Below are 24,143 nucleotides of genomic sequence, written 5' to 3'. Positions count from 1 at the left end.
TTGGTCTGTAGTTACCCGGTTCGGTTTTGTCTCCGTTTTTGTGGATCGGTATAACGTTTGCAATTTTCCGGTCTGTCGGTACAACCCCTGTGTCAAGAGACTGTTGCATGATCTTGGTTAGCGGTTTGTAAATAACTTCTTTCATTTCTTTGAGTACTATTGGGAGGATCTCATCCAGCCCAGGGGATTTGTTTATTTTAAGAGCTCCTAGTCCCTTAACACTTCTGCCTCTGTTATGCTAAAGTTATTTAAAACTGGATAGGAACAGGTCGACATGTGGGGCATGTTGTCCGTATCCTCCTTTGTAAAAACCTGAGAAAAGTAATAATTTAATATATTTGTTATTTTTTTTCTTCGTCTATGATTTTGCCATGATTGTTATGATTGTGTCAGAACACAGCCAGGTACAGCCATGGAACCTTGGTTTGCTTTCAGGCTACTCCCCTCTTTCCATTAGAAATGGCTGACCATGTTCTTGAAAGACGTTCTTCTCTGAAAGATAAAGAGCCACTTACAGATGTTCCATTTGAGGCCGGTGGTTGTAGTCTTGCAAGGCCCCCCCCCCCCCCCCCCCCACACTGGAATAAGGCTGCACCAATCCCCCTCCAATCCTGTGCTCACGTTCAAAGTGTGCCGTTTATCCTGCCAGGGAAACAGACATGTCTGTTTAATGTACAGATCGTTTAATTTGGAATGCAGTTACACCTGTTATGAAGACCACCTGTCTGTATCGTTTGCTGCAAATGCCCAGAGCCTGAATGTAATATAACAACTAGAACAAATGTTTCGCTCTTGTTCTCTCACCAGCTTATTCATATACTGGCTGTGCAGTATAAGAAATGAAAATAACCTGTAAACAAATGTTCCCTTTGCTTTTGTTAAGTATTCTATAACTGCAATACTGTTCATAAAATTACAACTGACATGGAACTTGAAATCTGAACAGTTACAGCAGGAACAATTTCTTCTTGTTGACATGCTGGACTTCCCTTGCTTTTCAGATCATCACAGAGTCCCTTCTCACTGTCCAGTTTTACTTTTTCTGCTTTCAAAAGGTTAATCATTTTCCCTGAAAAACATTCAGATTTAGGGCACTGCTGCACTTACATTATATTACTGCTTGTTTAACTGGCATCTTTCCATTCCATAGCCCTTCAATTATGCTCTCTTTGTGATTCACACGATAACAAAACTAATTCAGAAACACACTAATTATACAATACAAGTTTATCTGAAAAAAGAAAGGTTGACTGGGGCACATTTCCATTTTAAAACTAAACAATGTTCAAGATGACACAAAAAAGGAGAAACATCAAATCTGTCACTTGACCACACGTGAAGCTCTGTAAAACAGGAAGCTCTCTGAACCTGTCAGTAAATACAAAATACCTGACAAGCTGATCCTATAACTCCCACATACCTGTGAAATAAAAGAGAAAAAAGACAGCCTGACAGGTAATCCCATCTGTCCCTGACAACCATCGGCACTAGTCAGTTTTAAAATATGATGTACTGTATACCACACTGTAAAATGTATATTTCAGGGGTTTTTATGAGTTGTCACGACTGAATCACATAAGTATTTCCATGGTTGCAAATTGGAGAACACTAAAAAGAAAATGTCAGGAGGTTATAAAATAAATAAACATAAAATGTGGTGTCTGAGAGTGTCCGTACTTCACTATTAGCACCATCAAAAGCTTTGCTAGTTCACTTTAATTCATACTTACAAATTAGACATCACATTTAATTAATTTATAAAATGCTGTCAATACATTACCTCAAATATCAAGTTATTTATACAGAGCCATTCATACAGAAGTCTAAGATTCACACACATAAAACACACTGTCTGTAACATTTGTAGATCAAATAAATTCAGTCATAAATACATTGCTAGTTTGGAATATAAAACAGTCACACCCATCTTTACATCCAACACAGCAAACAGTTTCAGGGTGGATTTTATTCATGATAAAATCAACTTTACATTGTTTTTCATCCACAAAGTACAGGAAGCATCCTACCACTGAAATGATTGCATTGTATCACTTTGAAAACCAATACAAAGCAGCTTCTACATAATCAAAGCAAATATCTGCCTAATAAAAACACCATACGTTCAGAAGTGAGCCAGGCAAGGTTGAAGTAGGTGAGATTTACAGACCCTGTTAACACTATGAAACTGATGCAAAAGGTATCAAATGAATTGGCATCACGCACAAATCTAGATTTTGCAGACCAGATAATGAAGGCCCATGCCACATCACAGTTTACAAAGCTACATTATTTATTGTTTATTTTAATATGTGTGTGTGTGTGTATATATATATATATAAAGGGGAAAAAGAGCGACAACATCATGTTCCAATATTTTTTGGCAAGAGGTTATATCCAATCAGTTTTGAAAAAAGGAGTTGAGCGGATCCTTCTAGAATGTATCATTAACTTAAAGATAAGAAATGTCAAGGCCGAGTAATGAATAGATTTACTTGGGACTTCTGATGTATTCAAGAGAGGGAAAATCCTATATAAGCCCAGAGCAAGACCCCATTCGATATCACTCTTCAAGCTGATGTGATCCATGCTCTGAAGATCTCTGAAAAACCGATTGCTGTTTGGTCGAATTTAGAAATCTCTTCCTTTTGAAGAAAGTTCTTATTTTTCCTGTCTTTATATTATATTCTACAATTCCATATATTTTGGAAGGTAAGAACTATTTTGAATGTATGTCTCTTTTATATTGATGCATTGCTATAAGGTATAGAAATGATATTTTAGTCGTAAGAGAGTGATATATATGGAATTTTCTAGAATTTAGCGGTGGGCGTTTAGCTTTTTGCATGACTAGCCTAAGGGCTAAGCATATGATAACTAGTTGTATTACAGTATTGAAGTATTAATGCTGTTATATCTGTAAAGGCACTGGAGAAGCCCAGATTGCCTGTCAGCTGGGATTCGAAGTAGTTTGTAACTACTCAATCCATTTTTAAGCATTTAATAAACCGAAAGAGTACTGACACTACTCTGATTCATTAAAACTTCAAATTAAATGAGTCTATGTGATTTTCTTGATTGTTAAAAAAGTCATCTGGATACATTGCAAACCCAGTGCACGAACGATCCACTTACAGGAGTCCGAAACAGCTTTGTCCTCCTGAATGTCTCCCCAGAGTTTAAGAGTGTGCTTACAGTATATATAAAAATAAAAAGAGTATGTGCGAACCTGACATTAGGATTTACACACAAAAGTCGTCAACATCCAATATACTTTAATAGTTTCTCTCAATTTTACAAATGAAAATAAATGTATCAGTGTTTGCCAAAGAGAGAATGTATTAGTAAAGAACCCAGCTTCTTAATGAATGTCCTTTGGGAAGTTTACTGATACTTAATGAAAGCTCGGCAATACTTCTGCTAAACACAGATGGCTTACTGCAATTCTGCTTTGTATAAGCAAACAAACCTTTCAAGGGTATGGGATGTTCTCCTCTAGAGTAAGAGCTGTATCTAAGGAAATAAACAAGTAAGGCAAAAAATGGACAACTAAATTGATGTTGACATAGCAACAAAAGAAAGGGGTTTAAATAACCAAAGGACTGAGTTTCTGAGTTACTAGAGATAGCATTTATATTATAATGAAAAAAACAACAACATGTTTTCTATGTTTCAATACCCAATTTCTTTTCAGGCGTTTCTTGCTTCTCCTGCCAAAAACTTCTTGTCAATTTGAGTTGCAAGACAATCAAGGGTTTACCGAAAATGCACTGCACACTATTAGACTGATAATACACAAGCATTTGATTTATCTGTGTGTCAATGTGACAAGATTGTCAACATATATATATATATATATATATATATATATATATATATATATATATATATAGTGGAGTAGTAATATATTTAAAAGTGAGGGGTCATTATTATTCCTACCCCTCTCCCCTACCACGCCGCCTGTAGTCCCCGTTTTCACATACACTCAACAGAACCGCAGTTTATCACCAGTAGTTGCTCTATTTGAAAGGGTTAACAAGTGTACCAATTGATTACAAATTCAGACAATCGGGTATTGAGGTATTATTGTAAAGCAACTAGACGTACACCTATTTATATTAAAGATAAACTTAAACAAATACTGTACATATTTTCACAACCTGTTTCATACGCTAATACACACATGATTAAAACGCCATTATTATTATTATTAATAATAATAATAATAATAATAATAATAATAATAATAATAATAATAATAATAATATGCATAACACTCCTCCACTCCCCCTTCTCGAATGGTTTGGTCTACAATCAGCTCGTCTCACTGTCCTATTGCAGCCGCTTAAGAGCTAATGGTGAGACAGGTTTTAAAACAGAAGTGCATTGTTTGCAAAAAAAGATGTGTACAACAACAGGAACCCTTTTTTGTTATTTGCGATTGAGTTTTATCTTAAGTAAATGTTTAGCTTATTTTGTCTATATATTATTCTAAAAATAAGAACCATTCCAATTATTACGTCTAATTGTAAAACGCTGACACCTTAGCACAGCGTTACAGGTTCCCTTCACCTCTCTACATTATTCACACTTGTTGTTCCACCAGGCATGCTATATTCAAACTTTTTTCATTATTTATGTCTCAAGGGTTTTTTACAGTTATTGTATTCTTTGCTTATTTGTATGGGTTATACACATGTATATATCCATATATTAATAGGAGCAAAACAGTTCAATATTCTAACGTGAAGTACGGACGCGGTGCTCTCCCTGCCCAAGAGAAGTGGGGGAGCGGTGCTCCCCCGCGACCCACCAGCACTATACCCCTGTGTGTGTGTGTATATATATATATATATATATATATATATATATATATATATTTTAAAGATTTATTTTAAGATATTAAAAGACTTCAATCATGCCGTGACCCTGTTTTTCCATACAGAACAAGGCCCACAGCATGGAAGTCTAACCATTAATTATTATTGGGAGCATGTTAATGGTTATACTCTGGTGTGCCAGATGTACCCGGAGGTTAGACATAATGCTGAGAGCTATATTGAGACCACTTAAAGTCACCACGATGTGATGACGGAAATATAAAATTAGTCAAAGTGAATCGAAACAAAACATAGAAAACATTAGTTAAGAAGTTCATACCCATACACGTAAGGCTTTGAAAAACATTGTTATTATTATTATTATTATTATTTATTTCTTAGCAGACGCCCTTATCCAGGGCGACTTACAATCGTAAGCAAAAACATTTCAAGCTTTTATTAATCTGAAGTGTTATCCCCTTTGTTGTTGTAGTACTCCACCCCCAACCCCTGTTCATATTGCAATTCAATCCAAGGTGAGGATGTATGCCTTGGTGATTACAGGTACAGGTGGTGCCATGTGTCCAGAGGTCTTTTGGTAACAATGTATTTATCCTTACCTGTGGAAGATAGTGGCACAGGTATTAAACAACCCAAAGCCTAGGGACTAGTTTAATGAGCACAAACCTTCCTCGAGTTGCACACCAGATCTCAATACAACAGCTGATAATAGGGCTGCAATGAACTTGGGGGGGGGGGGGGGGGTGGCATTGCATGGGATTTCTGTATTAGTTTTAGTCCCATGCATCTACATGGGACTAAAACTCATGCAGAAATAACTGACTTGAAAATGTGACTGGCTTGTTGAATTATGTTTGTTTTGCTATGCCATGCCTCGTAAGCCCCATGACACAGCAGGCATTCTCAGTTGCCAGTCTCAATAATCATGTCCAGCAAAGTCTGAAATTAAAATGAATTCAAATAAAATATTTAAATGGAAATTCCAACATCCTCTTCCCAATCAACCTTAAGTCTTAATTAGTGAAGTAAATATTTAACACAATTCAGATGCAATATGTCTGTGCACTGAAGGGTTTCAAGGAAACTGTAAAATAGGACAACTCGGGGGTACAGCTATTGGTAATCTCGTCTGAGAAGTATCTTTCTCTAAATCTTTCTCTAAACTTTTATACAGTAAAGAGCACTGATCATACTGATCATCTAAAAAACATTATAACCTTAATTAGACTGACTGATCAATTACCCGAGCATTGGCAAACAATTTAGATTGTAATGGAACAGCACAGCTTAACTTTCACCTTTACCATTGAAGCAAATGAGCCTGCTTCTCCACAGAGCATGGATAACAGAACACACATGAATACTTTTTACTACAAGACCATGACTTGAATCATGTTTTCTTGACATCAGGCAACACCTGGACCAACTTGTGATACATGCTCTGGACTGATTCCACCCCCAGGTATCTTCAGGCATTAATTGACAATGACAGATGACCAATCTAATCCTAGTTCTGTAGCTAATAACAATTTGGAGTCAATTTACTCACTTTTACAATTATACTGTATTTTTCTGTTTCATTATTAAGTGTATGTTCTATTTTGCTCAGTTACAGTAAGTGACGTTGTTTAAGTATATATATATATATATATATATATATATATATATATATATATATATATATATATAGTTCTAAAGCTTTTTTTTGCACAGATTTATTCAATAGATTTGATTGAAAAAACAAACAAACAAAAAAAAACCCTAAAGTGTTCATATTAATATAGCAAAGTTTGAAATGTATAAGTTTGGAAAGGAAATGCATACTAAAATGAAACTTAACACCCTTACCGGCCTCAGCAGGTAAGCCAAGGAACATCCCTGAATGACCAAGCCTGGGAGGTCAGTCATGTGGGTGGCATGGAAGAGAGTCTCAACAGTAGCCATGAAAAATAACTGAAATGGTGGCGATATTTTTATACCCACCGCTGTGTTTAGATCAATTGAATAGACACCACTCTCTCAAAGGGTGCGGTAAGGGTTATTGGTAAAACAAACGGTGTTAGTGAAACAGTTAATATTCACAGGACATCACTGACAATTAACTGACAAATAATTAGAGGCTATGAACCAAATTATAGGAAGCGCTCTGTCTCTCCCTCTACAAGCGGCAAGACTCAAAATCAAATGGTATTTACAGAGATTATAAAAACATTTGGGGTAATTACCAGATTTACCAGTTTCCAGACAGTTGATTGGTTGTGATAAGTTATCCTACATACTTAAATGAAGGGAGTGCCTATTTACCCTCCCCTTTATGACAAATTAACATACAGTCAAATATAGGAATGCAAACCTGTGTGCGTGTGTGTGTGTGTGTGTGTGTGAATCGCCAGACCACCTGATTGCATATAGTACAATAAGTAAGGGATGCAGAATTTTATGGGATGCAGAATACTACACAACAACAGCAAAGCTGAAGAAAATAAAAACACTGAAATCTGAGACTGCACCAGTTAGTCCGTTCCTTGCTCCTAGAATACTAGACAAGCAGCATCATAAAAAAAATAAAAAAAAATAAAACCAATGGAATAAATTAATGAGCAAAAGCCCAAGGAAAAAAACAAAAAAACATTTGCTAATATAATTTCAACCAAAAGCTAAGGACAGCTAATAAAGCAATGAACTGCAGTTATTGTTGTTCAGACTGTTTTCTCATTTGATGCAGCCGTTTGTTATTTAAATGCTGCTTTTGTCCTGTGCTGTGTTACTAGAAAAAAAAGAAATGCAAATTACTGCATCAGATTTGTGCGAGAGGCTGGATAAGCCTGTTAATGAGCACTTAATTACATGCATTTGGTTTATGTGGTAGGTTGTTGGAAAATGTATGTATATAAAAAAAAAAATTAAATTGCCTTCTTTCACAATATAAATTCGTCTGAGGACACCAAATCAGGGGTAAATGAACCAATTCAAGATTATACGATCACACTGTCCGTAACAAAGTTCTAGCCAGTAAGCAAAATAAGGAAAACATAGCAAATTATATTTTACTTTACAAATATTTATAAGGATATCTTATTTCACACTGGGTAGCACAGTGAAGCATGATTTAAACGCATGCAATAATAGCGTTTTAAACGCATTTCTAAACTGTAATGCAACACAATTTTAATTTACAAATAAATCACGGAACCACAGTGCTATTCAGTCTAGCCAGTATATGCTACTATTGCGTACATGCATTTTATCTGAATCAAACCACTACAAGAATACAACACAGCATTCACACTCAACATAAAAAAGTCTGATCATGATTTTTTTTGATGATGGGGGGGGGGGGGGGGGAGTGGGGTGGCTGGTGGTGAATTGCCTAGATTATGTTCTTGGGGAAGGTGTGGGGGGGGGATTGTTCTGGTGATGGATCGAGATTTTTCCACATGGCTGATATTTTTACTGTCCCATGTAGTTGAATAATTCATTTGGGGGGGGGCAAACCCCTAAAACCACCCCCCTAGCTACACCACTGCCTGGACTGATAGTACTCTGCATCGTGATCAAGACTATCCAAGACTGATTGAGCTTCCTAGTTATAAGTAACACACAAAGTTTAGAAAACAAACTTAATTATAGCCACCCCCCTGCTAAAAAAAAACAAAAACATGCATATCCTAAATAAATAAATAAATCCTTAGCCCTGCCTAGCTTTCATCAGTTGTATTATATGGCGTTAGCTGTACAGTTGGGTTTAAATACTTTAGTCCCAACTCTACCCAAGAGCAACTGTAATTAGTTAAATTTAATGATTATTACCTGGACTAATTTAAATCACAATCCATGTATATAACACTTCTATAAGCATAGGCTTAAAAAAAAAACACACAGACACAAAATAAACCAAAAAGACCACAGAAAATCACAATCACACTGATGCACACACAAACCGTTAGCGATAGAAATCAACAGCCCCAAGAAAATTGAGAAAACAAACAAACAACAACAACAACAAGTGGCAGTTCAAAAATCTTTCTTCTAGTGGTACATCTTTACCTCTATACTCTGCAGAGTATCAAGAAAACATTCTTACTAGTACTGGACGTGGTATAATACATGTATTAGGAACACACAGATGTTTATTTCTAGTTATTTTGAGTGTTTTTATAGAAACAATCATTTTTGTGGGGTGAAGGGAGAATCAAGGATGCCAATAAGTTTCCATTTGTGTGTTGAGTTATTTAAATTTACATTAACATTTGCAATTGTCTAGGTATTAATTATAACTTATTTTCCAGTGTCGCTGTATCCAAGAAACTTTAAGCTTCCATAGCTTTGCACTAACTGTAAAGCAAATGGCAGAGGCACTAAATTAAGGTACTGATTATGTAAAAATGTCATATATTTTTAAAAAACCTATAGGTTGTTTATGAATTGTAAAGGACACATCATAATTATGGCAAGGGATTTATGCAGTTATAATTACCTTGTTGAGATTTTAATGTATTTTTTTTTTTACTAAATCTACTAGGTATTTTACTCTCTGGTATTTTAATTTCGGTATGGAAATTCACAGTTTACAGCTCCCTCTGAGAGCAAATTGCCTCCCTATCACTAGGCAGATTCCATTACAGAGAGTTCATCAAGTTCAGCATGACTTGCGTAAACCCTGCCTACCTAATATAATATATCTTTTTTAATGCTTGATTCTTTCCTATTTTTCTCTTACTGAGCAAATGTCTAACATCCCACAGCTCTCAATAGGAGTTTGGCAATAACCTTACAATTAAGTTCAATTATAGCCTTTGTTTCCCATTAAAGAGCACTTGTCTGTACCCTGTTGAGTGAGTAATGTAGTTCTCGACAAAACGAAGAGCTGTTTATGGAAATTTCACCTACAGGTGCTGGTATCCCAGACGGAATAAAATATGTTCTGGTTACACCAGAAAAAAAAAAAAGTGGCATAAAATGTATTTTTGATACCGTTAAGATGAGATAAAACATGACAAAGTACTTTGGTGTGTTTGAAATGGATGTATCTTGTGCCAGCAAAATGGTTGTATGTTAATGACATTGCAGCTGTAGAAGCTCATTGGAAACAAAACAACTTCTGCATCTGCTTCTTTGTGCTCTTCTTATGGTAGTTTTAAATACAGCATGCTGACTTTGTCCTAGTTGCGCTGAAATTGAGCATTGCCCACGATTAACAAAATGTTGACAGAAGACATTAAAAAAAAGCAGGCCAGCCTCTCCTTGGGTATAAATGGAAATGGGAGAATCTGAATCACCAAGAGCATGCAACATACACTGCACAATTTGATACACAGTTGGAAATGAAATTGCAACAAACACAACACACTTTTTGCATTACATTACATTATATATATATATATATATATATATATATATATATATATATATATATATATATATATATATATATATATATAAAAATGTGTCTCTGAAGTAGTAGATAAAGTCACTTGGTCCAACAGAAGACAGGCGTGGCAGCACTCTTGTATAGATCTTTCAAAATAATGAGCAGTTTAAATAAGATGAAAGGAACACGTTTTAAAATAAAATTGATATGTTATTCATGTTAAAAGAATTTGCGTACAGCACTACACATTTCGACACAAACGCATCTTCATCAGGTTTGTTAGTTTTCAGTGTGGTGAAGTAGCGTAATACATTTAAATACATTTCAACAGGTGATGATCATTTACCATTACAACACCACCACTAACACTAATTCAATTAAAAACAGGTGTTAACAATTTCATTCACTTCAGAGGTAATAATTACAAATGTATAAGGTAACAAACTTGTAATTAACAATCAGACAATCAAACAAAGCCCATAGATCATTTATATTTTAATTTTAATTTAACATTTGTTATCTTTTTGAAAAATTAAATAAATTATAATTTATAAATTGGAGTTTAATTCAAGTTTCTCATTGAGTCCATTAGGTTCAACAGAATTGAACTTCTCACAAGCTGTTTTACAATGTTGCCTCCTCTAGTAGATATTGTAGAACTTTTTCAATGCCCATAAATTTTAAGTTAGATGAAGAACCGTGGTTAAATTCATTATAATATCTAGTGATTGCGTAATCTATATTATTGTTTCTTATCGCTGCTTTGTGTTCTGCAATTCTGATTTTTAGATTACGTTTGGTTTGTCCCACGTCGATGAGACCACAAGGGCATTTAAACAAGTAAACAACATGTGTCGAATTACAGTTAATAAAACTTTTTATAGGGAAAAGTATGGGTGTGAAAAAACGTCATATAATAAGTGTTGGAACAGTGACCACATCGACCACATCGAAAGTTACAGTGTATTTCAGATTTATTAAGCCAATTTCCAGTATCTGAATCAGAATTGCAGAGCACAAAGCAGCGATAAGAAACAATAATATAGATTATGCAACAGCTAGATATTATAATGAATTTAACCATGTTTCTTCATCTAACTAGCATTGAAAAAGTTACAATATCTGCTAGAGGCAACATTGTAAAACAGCTTTTGAGAAGGGAAGCGTTTTGGATACACACATTAAATTCTGTTGAACCTAATGGACTCAATGAGAAACTTGAATTAAACTCCTATTTATAAATTATAATTCATTTAATTTTTAAAAAAAGATAACAAATTTTAAATTAAAATTAAAATATATATTATCTATGGGCTTTGTTTGATTGTCTGATTGTTAATTACAAGTTTGTTACCTTATACATTTGTAATTATTACCTCTGAAGTGAATGAAATTGTTAACACCTGTTTTTAATTGAATTAGTGTTAGTGGTGGTGTTGTAATGGTAAATGATCATCACCTGTTGAAATGTATTTAAATGTATTACGCTACTTCACCACACTGAAAACTAACAAACCTGATGAAGATGCGTTTGTGTCGAAATGTGTAGTGCTGTACGCAAATTCTTTTAACATGAATAACATATAAATTTTATTTTAAAACGTGTTCCTTTCATCTTATTTAAACTGCTCATTATTTTGAAAGATCTATATGAGAGTGCTGCCACGCCTGTCTTCTGTTGGACCAAGTGACTTTAACAACTACTTCAGAGACACATTTATTTTTTACATAGTTTTTTCCTTGTGGTACGCACCTCGCCGTAAACTTTTTGTGCACAAATGACTTTTTGATTCAGTTATATATCACAGCTAATGACTGTACCAAATAGTTGTAAAGACACTGCATGTTTTCCTTTCTCCACATTAAATAGACAAAATTGCTATCTGTTTTCTGTTGCTTTTTGAAAATAAAGTTGTAAGCATTCATTCACTGGACAGTCCCCACAAATTAAACTAATCCACCAAAACCAAAAACATGACTGTATCATGCTGTCCAAGAATAATAAAGAAGAATACAAGAAGGCTTTAATGTGGTACAAAATAAAAGTAGAGCATATTTACCAGTAGATCCTTACTCTATTTCGTCCACTAGTATGGGCAGGCACTTGGTAGTCTGTTAGGTCTTGATCTTCGGTTTCTATAAGCTTGCATTTCTAGTTGGCCGCATTAGGGGAGAAAAAAAAGAGAGAACTGAAACAAACCATCATGAATGATCTCACTTAAATACCTGGAACATATTTGTTAAGTTTTATTTCTCTAATAAATGTATTATCCATATAGGAAAATTCAATGTATGTATATTGGTAGATCACTTCTTGTTTTCCCAGTTTTAAAGGTGGTGTTTGTAAAATAGATAAAGTTGTGAACCGATGGACAACCTGAACAAAAAACCTCTTAATTTGTTTTCAGTCATTTTCCCTTTTATGGAATGAAACTGGTACATATGTTATATTGCTTATAGATGTGAATGTTGCAATATCAAGGATGGAAATAAGACTCCTATTGCATAGCAGTTTCACCCATTCCAGGTTTTACTACGATCTTGATTAGCCGCAGTGTATTGGAAAAAGCTCAGGTGTGTCTTAATAAACTAGTAAAACCAGGATAGGATCAAACTACTATGTAATGGGAGTCTTATTTACATCCCTGAATGTGAATTCCTTTATAAAAAATTAATTGTATACTGTAATATGGGTGTTATTTATTATTTGTCAAGACAATACAGGATGTCATACTTTATACACAGAAAATGGTGGGGCTTAATTAAGTATCTGACAGAGACATTTTACAAACAGATAATCTTTAACATGAGATCAATCAGGCTTAACATAACCTTTTAAACTCCAATTTGGAGCGTTACTAGTTCAAAATGGACCACCAATACTAACAGTTAAAAGTACAAAACCCTTTGTGGTTTTAATAAAAGGATCTGCACAGGCACTGTCTTTTATTAGAAATAACTGGTTGATTGTGCTTCTACCTATCCACCTATTTACAACTGTATTTGAGGTGTGTGTGTGTGTGTGTGTGTGTGAAGGGTAATTATAATGTTTTTACTTTTTTTTTTTTTGGGGGGGGGGGGGGGGTATTATTATTGTGATATTCAGGACTTGGAACTTGCACCAGCCCAGCACCCAGTCCTGGTTTTCAGAACTACCTTAAACGTAGTGAATTATTTCAATAATCATGCACCAGGAGTTTGATGTTAAATAAACCGTTCCTCCCTGATATCTGCATGAAGAACTCTTCTAAGTAAACTTACAGTCTTAGGTGAGACTTTTGTCATGCTGTGATAAGTACAACCATTTCAGAGAGATTTACCACGGACCTGATTATTTCAATAATATACATAAACATGTTTTTCTCCGCTCTGAACACTCTTCCTCGAGCAGTCAAACTGCAGCTCTTTTACATTGGTGACCAAGGGATCAACTAGCTATCAATTACTGTATTATCCCTCGGTCACCTTTTGCACGGGTTTAGTATGGATGCCTGACTGTCAGCTAGTTATATACTTAGTAGCTGGTCATCACACATTCCCACAAGGTATTTAAAATATAAACAATAACATGGCGGACGTCACCTTGCTCGTCCTGCCACACAATAATAAAACACAAATAAACACTGGCTTTTCACTGTCATATATACATACATCATAACAATAATTATAATAATAAACAAATATATACACAAAGGGACGGGACACAGTGCCACAGGCAGCAATCACTGATATCCCAGTTGCAATCTGGTATACCGAACATCCAGCAATTTGAAAATCAGCTGGGCATCAAATGAGATAAGGAAATAAATAACAAGAGAAACCCTGAACAAACTGGAAATGCACAAACCAACTACACATCTAAAAAAAAATACAATTAAAAAAAGGATCAGGACTCAAGCTCTGGAACACTAAGGCAAGTATTTTCAGAAATTGGTAATGTACTTTACTTCAGAGCTGTGATGTCTATTGTGTACTATTACAGACAGACAGTCCCTGATTGAGAGACAACTGCGGGTTGAGTTTGCTTGCACTCAAATAGAATAATGTTTAACAGGCAGTGTTGCGTGATACCCTGCCATTACAGATTCTGCACAGTCCCCTGTCAGTGACATGAGATGTGGTTAAAAGCTCAAAAAAACAAACCTCAATGCAAATGAGCCTGGTTCTAATGTTGCTTTGCAACACACCTATCTAACTGTATTGTAAGTATTTGTATTGTTTTATTTTTGCAGTTTTTAATGTACCTTATTCTTGTAAAACTCTTTGACTTCTGATTTAATCGAATCGAAATCACCGCTGATGTAGTCAGGCAGGAAGCTAGAAAGCAAGAAGAGAGAAAACACAGTAAGAGAAACTATCACTTGAGCAGTTAAGTACTTTCTTCTCAGATGAAACCCCACTGCAAACATCTGTAAATAATAATTGTCGTATCACTTTATTTGTAATCCCTGGGTTTGACCCGCAACCAAAAAGTCCTGTTCTTTATACACCCACATGAAACACAAAACACAAACACAGTTAACAGTGATTGAATTAGTGCTCGTGGTGCAGTTCTCCGTGAACAAAGGGGAAAGTGCTGGTGTCCGGGTTTGATGCTGACTGAGTAGCAACAGCTCCGCATCGTGTTTAGTAGTCTAAAATAACAAACAGACAGTTTTTACTTTGACAAATAAAACACAACACTCACGTTATTTTTGATTTCACAGGCTTTTGTTTCCTTCTAGGTCCTTTGATCTCTGTCACACTACCCAAAAATGTAGGGTTTATGTTCCCTGATCTATGAAATCTGTCATATTTATTCATTTATTTAAAATACTGTACATGACGAGATTAAAAGTTAAGCAGTCTGTTTGCACCACTAATGGGTTTTAAAAGCTCAAGATCTCTCTTCCCAGTATTGCTTTTTCCAAATGAATCACTTGTAAACAAGGACACAAATAACCTTCAGCGATGGCAGGTCAGCCGTGACATTAAACTGATACCAAACGAGACTTTTCCACTTGGCATTTTGTAAGCAACAGTTTCCTTTCTGTCAGCTATAACACAAATTGAAGACAAAACGTTCAATTTCACATTCAAATTGAAGTGTCACTTAAAATGAATATAAATGTGGCAAGTCTTCCACCACACAAATAAGCAGAGTTTAGGTCCTCGCTTCACCAATTAAAATAAAACAAACTGAAGTCATTTCTGGAGGTCAAAATAAAACAAAATCAGAGAAACCTGTGACAGGCCATCTTTGTGAAATGTAATGGTCAATCTGCTGCCTATTAACACTATCTACAATCAGCTTTAGCCAAGCTATTGGCTGTTGCCTTTCTGAATTATGGCTAAATATAAATAAATAAATAAATAAATAAATAATAGTGCTGGGACTATGCTGGCTTTTCAAATTCACATGAAAGAAATGTTACAAATTATTAAGAACATTTCACTTCTTTAATCTGTATTAACAGAAGAAAGGGACAGACATCATGTAGTAATTTACAACAAAACACTTGCCTTGCTCATTCGGCCAGAGATCTTTAGTTGAGAAAACCAAATGCTGTGCATGTTTATCTTATAATGCAAGCTGAGCCGGTAGGACCGTCCGAAATCTCCCAGCAATTTAACAAAAGTAACACCCTTAGACTCATTTCCATGGAATCTATGCCTTGCTGATACCGAGCTTAAAAGAGTAAGTAGCAGGGTTCTGAAAAATATAGTATTATACATCCCCCCATGTGTTGCTACAACTGTTTAAATAATGCACCTGTAATTGTTAACTCCCCGACAACATTTTACACTTATAACTTTCAAGTCTGTTTCAAAGCTCGTTTCAAAATGTCCACTCTAGTGCACTGGGGTTTGAGATCTGTCCTGTAAATCAATGGAGGAAGAGCGATTTAAAAAAAAAAACACACACACACATATAACAAGTGCTCTGGCTTTTCTATTGCGAACCACATCATGGATCGTTATTGCTGTGTTACCTGTTTAACAATGTGGGCAATAATCCTTACACTATCAGTGCACTACAGCGGACATTTTGAAAAGAGGTTTGAAACAGACTTTAAAGTTATAAGTGTAAAAGGTTGACAGTATGTCGACAATGAAAAGAAAAATTACAGGTATGTTATTTAAAAAGCTGTAGCAACAAGTGGGGATGTGTAACGCTATATTTTCCAGAAACCCGCTACTTACTCTTTAAGTCCATCATCTATCAGGCCACTGAACAACACAGGGATGGAAATAAGACTCTCATTGCATAGCAGTTTGACCCATCTCTGGTCTTAGCATGAGTTTAATAAGACACACCTGAGTTTGTTACAATACCTACAGTAGCCACTATGGATAATCAAACACAAATTAAAACCTGGAAACGATGAAAACTTTTTAGTACTGCTGTACATACTGTGTAAATCATAAAAACGTAAAGGTCAGTAGAATATGCAAACCCAAACCTTAACTAGAAATGGGAGTTACTGTAAACAAAAGCAAAAGCATCCCGATAGCATAATCTAAAGGGGTGTGTCATACCACAGTGAACGGCTTGTAAACATGAAGTACTAGAGAAATGGTACACATATCTCTAAGATTGATATGTCCAGAGGATTAAAAAGATCATTTCTCCTTGACACCACCTGTACTGGAACTTTATTGAGAGGATCATAAAACACTTACAAAGCTTACAAAGAAAATTGTCCCTGTGTATTAAAGTGTTTTTCTTAATATCTGATGGTAGGTATTTTACTTAATTTTCAAGTTTCGCACAACCTGTGATGTTTTTTATTACCATAAGTTGTTTTTTTTATTTTGTTTGCTTCTTTCGTTTTGGTTCATGAAGTTAGCATTTTTCAACTCATTAAACCTAATTCACAGGTAAAGTTTAGTTAACCTTATTTTTCATATTGTTACTTACCTATGATGCATTTGACTAATATTTTAATCAATGAAAATCCAGCCTCACTCAAAACTGCTTCAGCCAATAATATTTAAATAGCCGTTTCAAAAGATATTCTATTTAACAAGATACTCGACTCAGCTGATTTTCAATGGAGACTTCTGTCTCACTGCACACAAAGCATTGTGGTATATACAGAGTTAGGCAAAAACATATTAGTGTGTGCTCCCATTAGCTAGAGAGGTTGCAGTGTTTTCGGCACAATGTGAGATTGACAGTTGGAAGTTTGTCTGGTTGTTCGAAAATTTGCACATCCGTACAGCCTTTCGTATTAATTAATTGACAAATTAATTAATGAATTATTAGATGAATTAACAAATACATTTATGAATTACTGTATGAATTGACACATTTATGGACGAATTACTGGACAAATTGACCAATTCACGAATTGACAAACAAATTGACAAATTCACGAATTGACAAACAAATTGACAAACTAACGGCTGGATAGTTTTGGCACAAATGGCGCTCTGTATTAAAACATGGCTATAAAATGGTCTGTAGGTTCTCCTGTTTTGAATTCCCATAAAACGTTTTGTAATTTGTCTACTAAGGTCACCAAATGATGTTAAGTTTTCTTCGCAATACTTGTGCTGCGACAATTTTAGCAACAGCAGCCCAGTGTCTTGAAGTGCTAGGTCTTTATCATCTGGAAATCAAAAGGTTGCAGACCCTGATGTGGAGGCCATCTTAGCTCACAGGTCAAAGTGGTGCCATTTTCTTCTTTTTTTTCCCCACCAACAAACGTAAATCTGTTTTTCAAAAGCCTATCCTCTGTGTTAGAGGTGTCCATCGTCTCCCCCACCCCCCAATTTAATTTTAAGAATAAACAAACTCTTCTGCTGTTATTCTTTAGGCAAAACAGAAACCATCTGTTCCAGAGTTGTATATTTTGGTGGACATTTGTAGAATATGATCCTGTTTGCAATGGCTTTTAAGCTGCAGTATCCCAGTCCTCCACATAAAAAAGTGCAGCCTTTTAGGATATGAGTAAGAACCAAGGTTACACTTGATTTATGTCAGGATTTGCCAACAGGAGTGATCGTACATCAGTTTCCTTTCAGCTTTGTTTGCCACTTCTGAGTAGATGTAATTTGCTAAGTCCCATTTATTGTTCACTAATTAGCTACTTAATTGTTCTATCTGCATGACTGCAATGTCACTGTCACCATGATAGGAATGTGCAGTGATAGCATTGTTGGGCAGAACAGAGAAAGGTCATCCATAGTCTTGCAGCTTTTAGTCCAATAGTTATATCGAAGGTCCCTTCCCCAGGGCCAACAAGTGGCCAAGAGCACAGATGGCAATCTGTTTTGTGCTATTGCTGAAACATTTTTTTATAAAATATCAATTGATATCACGAACAGAGGAGTTGTTTATCTGATGGCGATAGTTCAATTAATTTAAATACAGCAGACATTTTGGCCATTAAAACACATATTTGTCATTTACTGGTTTTACCTTTAACAATGAAACCACTAAAGAGACTTGCATGAACGTTTATGCCTTATTTCCAGTTGTCGCAGGGATTGATCTCAACCGAGTCTGTGACCATATTCGGTCCGCCACCAATTCCAGCAGCAAGGAAGAATTCAATAAGTTCCCAGACGTTTACAAAGGGGTCAAGTGTTTACCATGATCCTCATGATTGAAATAACCACAGCAATTTGTTGAAAAAAGGTATGTTTAAACTATGTTTAACAGCTAAGATCCGAGTATTACTTTCCTTAGAAAGCACCTTTTCTAAACCTTCAAACCATGAACTCACAGTAGTACAACACTGTACTTGACATTTTAAATGCTTTAAAATCAAACAAAAAGACCCCCCCCATTCGACAAAAAATAGATTGAAGTTATTATATTTTCTGGATGGATATCAATAAAAATAAATAAATAATAGCATATTTATCTGTATATAGTTATGAAGTGATTTTAGAAATGACATCTACACAAAATATGGTACTCTGACAAGGTGAAGATTAAGTTGAATCTTTTTACTTGTTCTGTGCCAATACATTTATCATTCTGTATTGGTGTGCTGAAAATACAAGAAACTCTATTGAAATCATTCTGGCTTTCTTTTCTTAAACATGTTTTCTATTAGAACTTGGGGTCAACAACTGGGTTTCCATGGTAGCAGCATTGTAATATTGTTTCAGAACTCAGTGAAGCATCAACAGGAGTATAATCAGGGGTTAATTTGTGACAGATCGCAGGCGAGAATTTGCAAATGATGAACTGTATGAGGGGAAAAAAAGACCTCTACAGAGCCCTACATTCATAAAATAAACAATAAAAAAAACACGCTTTCCTGTTTACAACCCGAACAACAAGCAGATGAGAACTTAAAGCATATATGGAAGCAACTACAAATCAAGGTCAGTACATTAGGTCTAGAAACAAAAATACCTCTTTTCTTAATTATTATAAGATACAGGTACCTTTTTGTCTACAAATTATTCCCAGAGTATAATCATACCACAAAGATATAAATTTAACTGAGGGCTGCCAAACAAAATCAAACCAGGATGCAACAAAACACAAGAGGAGGTGAGGTATTGACATTGACGGTTTACAAGCAGTTTAAAGACTCTAAATTGTCTCTCTATTGTCGTGAGAATGTGACTTAGTGTGCACACAGTCATGCACATTCCTCACGCTATAGGAAGTACATGGCCAAAATATGGTACTGCTAAAAAGGGTGGGTAAATCACATTCTCATGCTAAAAGCAGAGCAAATGGACCAAAAAGTAAGGATTTACATGGGAGCAAGTTTGAAAGCCGTACCATATGTTCACGACACTTCAGCAGTGAAGATCCCATTTGTGATGTAACCTAGAGCAACTCTCTGCTATAACTAAATCCTGTATCAAGCAATTCTTTATTAACAACTGCGATCTGCTGAAAGTAGCCCTGGCAAACTTCTCTGGCCAAATAGAAAAATAAATAAATAAATAAATAAATAAATAAATAAATAATACGACAAGAGGTTTAGAGGCCTCTTCATTCAGTATGGTTTATTTATTTATTCACAAATAGTGCTAAATTTACTAGCAATGTGTTTTTGTTGCTGCAGTTACACTAACTGGCCTTAGTGACCAGGACGGACCACATAGCTCCTGGCGCTTTGCTCAAGTAGAAACAGGTGTGTGTTAAAGGTCACTGTAATTTAGGTCACTGTAGTACTTCTGTTACACATTGCACATATCTGCAGGCTCTACCAGTCAGGACCTGCTTGGTTGTGATTTCCAGTGGTTTTTGGGCATTCAGTGTACATGAATGTGTCTGCCGATGCTTGTCTTGTGATGTGCTGTACCAACATTGAAAACCAGGATTATTTTGTGCGCCTAGAAAAGATATTGTAATCCTAGGACAGGTGGCAGGTAATATATTTACTGAACATTCAGACTGCTGTTGCAGCACCTAACTTTCCTTACTGTGTGATGTCAATTATATTTTACAACGTGCCTTATCGGTACAATTCTTCAATAAGAACATAAAGCTTTACCCTGTTGAGCTCAAAAGGTCAGAATGAGCAGATCCATTCTCTTGACTGTTACTAATCACGTTAAAAAAATCATCAACACATAGTACTCGTGAAGTGCTACAGATTTTTTTTTTTAACACAAAATCTTACTGTTTTCAAACCCCAATATCATCTCCTGTGTTTCCTGCTGTATGAACACTTGACTGTATCCCTGCCAGAGTATTCACTTGTCTCTTTTACTTATGAGTTTCACTTTGATAATGCAGACTCAAAGGAATATTGAAATACTAGCAGCCTATTTTAATGAATTTTCAGTGAGGAATAAAATAATTTTACCAGTAGAAAAACGAGTAAGGAACCACTTAAAACAAGTGGGTCTCCAGATAGGTTACAGAACACTGCAAAGATCACAAGAAACACATTTTGTTTCCTTTGCTGTGCCCATGTTGTCCATATCTCACTGTTGTATTTTTAAAAGTACAGCATTGCTGTTTATCACTCTCTTTACATTTTTAATCAGACATCATGGGTCATAAATCAACTGTACATTAGTGTTCGCCAAGACGAAAAAACATGTTTTCTAAGGATTGTAGTGTATCCAGATCATGCTCCTACCGGTACCTGAAACAATGCCGGTTTTCTGTTCCTGCAAAACTCCACTCATTTCGAGCAGAGTATCAGCATTGCTGCAGGAGGGAGCATGAACTGAACACACTGCAATGTTGAGAAGAAAACAGCTCTATTTCTTTGCAAAGGTTCCCAAGTAAAATTGACAAAAAAAGTAATTCCCTACTTTATTTGTGAATAAAAAAAATGTGAAAACTCAGGAATATGTTGAAAAAACCCTGCTGCGATGTAGGGAACACGGATACAGCAAGGGGAACGTAATGTGTTACTTGAACTCACTCTGCAGGGGGTTCTGTGGCTACACAGAGGCAGTCTCTACGATGCCCCCTTTATCAGTGAAATGCAATCATTTATCTGCTCCTTCCTGCAACCAAATAGTTTCTAGTCTGTCCCGATTGTTTTATTTCAAATAGGTACATGGTTTAAGTTTAAGGATTAGAATAAAACAAAAGAAACAATACTTCAAATTTAGTCTGTTTGTAATTTTTTGTTTTTTTCATATATACTATATTACTAAATGCTGAACCTGCTGTTCATACCAACCGACTTAATTCTTCACTTCAATGACGTTTGATACCCTAACAACTCAGTTTCCAAGACATACAAACACTACTTTTGAAATTCTCAATATAAAAAGTCTCATATCTAATCCTAAACCCAAGGTTAAGTATGCACATGGAGATGGAAAGCAATATAATATAAGGCATACATATTCATAGTTTATGATATTTCTTGGGTTTATTTATCTTTTTGAGACTGCAACAAATATAAAATAAAATACAAGAATGTTGCTAACATGTATTATGCGAATCAGAACCCCAGTATGATTTTAGAAGACATGAAAATAAAGGCTAATGTTTTATGTCTAATAAAACAGTAAAGTTTAAATTTCACAACTTTCAACAAAAAAATCAAGATTATGAAAAATACATAAAATGTAAAATCTGTCAAAAATGTTTTTAGATTCAAAATCCTTTCTGAAATGCTGCATTGTGTCTGCAGATCGAGATACGGGCCAGTAGCAAGGTTAGTGATAACAAATTATACTGATGCCCTGGGGGAATCTCATAATGGAATATACAATAAAATAATACATTTGTAGCTGGATTTCTGTCTTTGCCTTGTGGTAATGTATTATTGAGTCATCTCTCATATCACCTCATCCATTACTATTTAATTACAATCTATTACCTTTCATTCAGAGTTAATTAACCTTTCAGACAGTTTCTGACCTTAAATCTCACTGTGCTGGTGCACTGGTCACTGGTAAAGGTAAAAAAAATATCATTAGCATAAAGAAACACCAACAGCATTCAACAAGCAAGCAATATGATAATCAGCTTTCTGCACAGCTTGACTTGCATGCAAGCTTAAAGGTAATTCATTAAATTAAAAGAAAAAAAGCATGCAGGCTTTATAATTAAACAGTGCAACACTATGATGTCAATGCCACTACATAATTTAATTTATGTGGGGCTTCCATATCTGTTAAATAAGCTTTGATTATTTTTCTTTTGAACAACAAACCTAATTATGTGCATTATATTTTGGCACCGCCTCATAACGAGTATAAAAGGGCTACTGTAATAGCATTATGGAGCCACGCCCCTTCCGTGTTATAACCAATTCCGCACTATAACAGGTGCGCTATAACGGGTGAGCACGGTATATATATATATATATATATATATAAACAGTATATATATATATATATATAGATAGATAGATAGATAGATACAGGCTAACTTCACTACAACGAACCCTTCTTATAACAAACACCCGTTTTTAACGATCCCAACAGCAAGAACCGATTTTTTCAATGCAAATTAGCCCTATTAGAACGATCACGTACAGGATCGACCTGGATACAACGATCTCAGTACTGACTGACACTGAACTTTCTCCAGTGTCAAGTGTGTTATTCTCTCAGTGAAAACAAAGACCATGGTTGACTAATTCAAAGATAACGCTAATTCAAAGAATACCTACTGCAGTACGAATCATGCATGACGAATGCAATCGTTACCTGTCTGTCATCTTCACACAAACTGCAACCAGACAACAGCCGTGAGGAGCAATCTATACTGGATAGTTTTTTCAAGAGAAAGGATGTGTAATTACTGTATTCAGCATGTAAGTGTACATTCTTTCCTTTTTCATTTCTTTACTGTTGTCTTTTAAACATACCACAGGGGGGAATTTGAGTTGGTGTAATTTATATGTGGAAACAGGTTTGTTTTGTGTGCTTTTTGGAGTTGTTATTACCTTTGATCAAATGATTGTTTACATACTCCAATGGAAATGTAGAATTTCAAAAAATAAAGAATTTTAGGGAAAATCTTTTGTGGCAAAGTTTTGCTTTGTGGATGAGGACAAAAAGTTACAAGAAACAATTACAATTATTTACTTCAGCAATTATTTTTTGTAAAACTCAAAAAATGCTAATTCAGAAGTATTCATATCCTTTGATGCAATGATAGTATTGTCTACAAGATGCTAGAAATTTCAATATGACAATGCAGAATCTAATTCTAGAAAAGGGAACATTCTTAGAGAGTATAAAAGGGTTAGGCATAGGATGATTGCTGTCATTACCAATAAGTCAATATGGGAAAAAGTAAAGAGCTGTCTGAAGACCTTAGGCAGAAATATATTTATTGTTATAAAGCTGGAGAAGGATACAAGAAGACTTCCAAGCATCTGAGTATCCCAATTTCAAATATTGTTTCTATTATCAAGAAGTACAAGACTCATGGTACTGTCACAACACTCCCTCGGTCTGGAAGAAAGAACAAGTAGAAAAATTGTGAGGAAGGTTAATATCAATCCAAGATTGACTGCCAAAGTTATTCAAAGTGAATTGGCTGCAAGTGG

At 35.2% G+C, this 24,143-nt stretch overlaps 1 pseudogene; it reads right to left on the bottom strand.

Moving 5' to 3' along the window:
- Positions 1–14,647, bottom strand: part of LOC131737021 (thiamin pyrophosphokinase 1-like) — a 46,331-nt pseudogene extending 31,684 nt beyond the window's left edge.
- Between the last annotated feature and the right edge of the window lie 9,496 nt (positions 14,648–24,143).

This window comes from Acipenser ruthenus, chromosome 4, assembly GCF_902713425.1.
Source record: "Acipenser ruthenus chromosome 4, fAciRut3.2 maternal haplotype, whole genome shotgun sequence".
Taxonomy (NCBI): domain Eukaryota; kingdom Metazoa; phylum Chordata; class Actinopteri; order Acipenseriformes; family Acipenseridae; genus Acipenser; species Acipenser ruthenus.
Note: the sequence above shows the minus strand (reverse complement) of the source record. Positions and strands in the feature narration are given on the sequence as shown.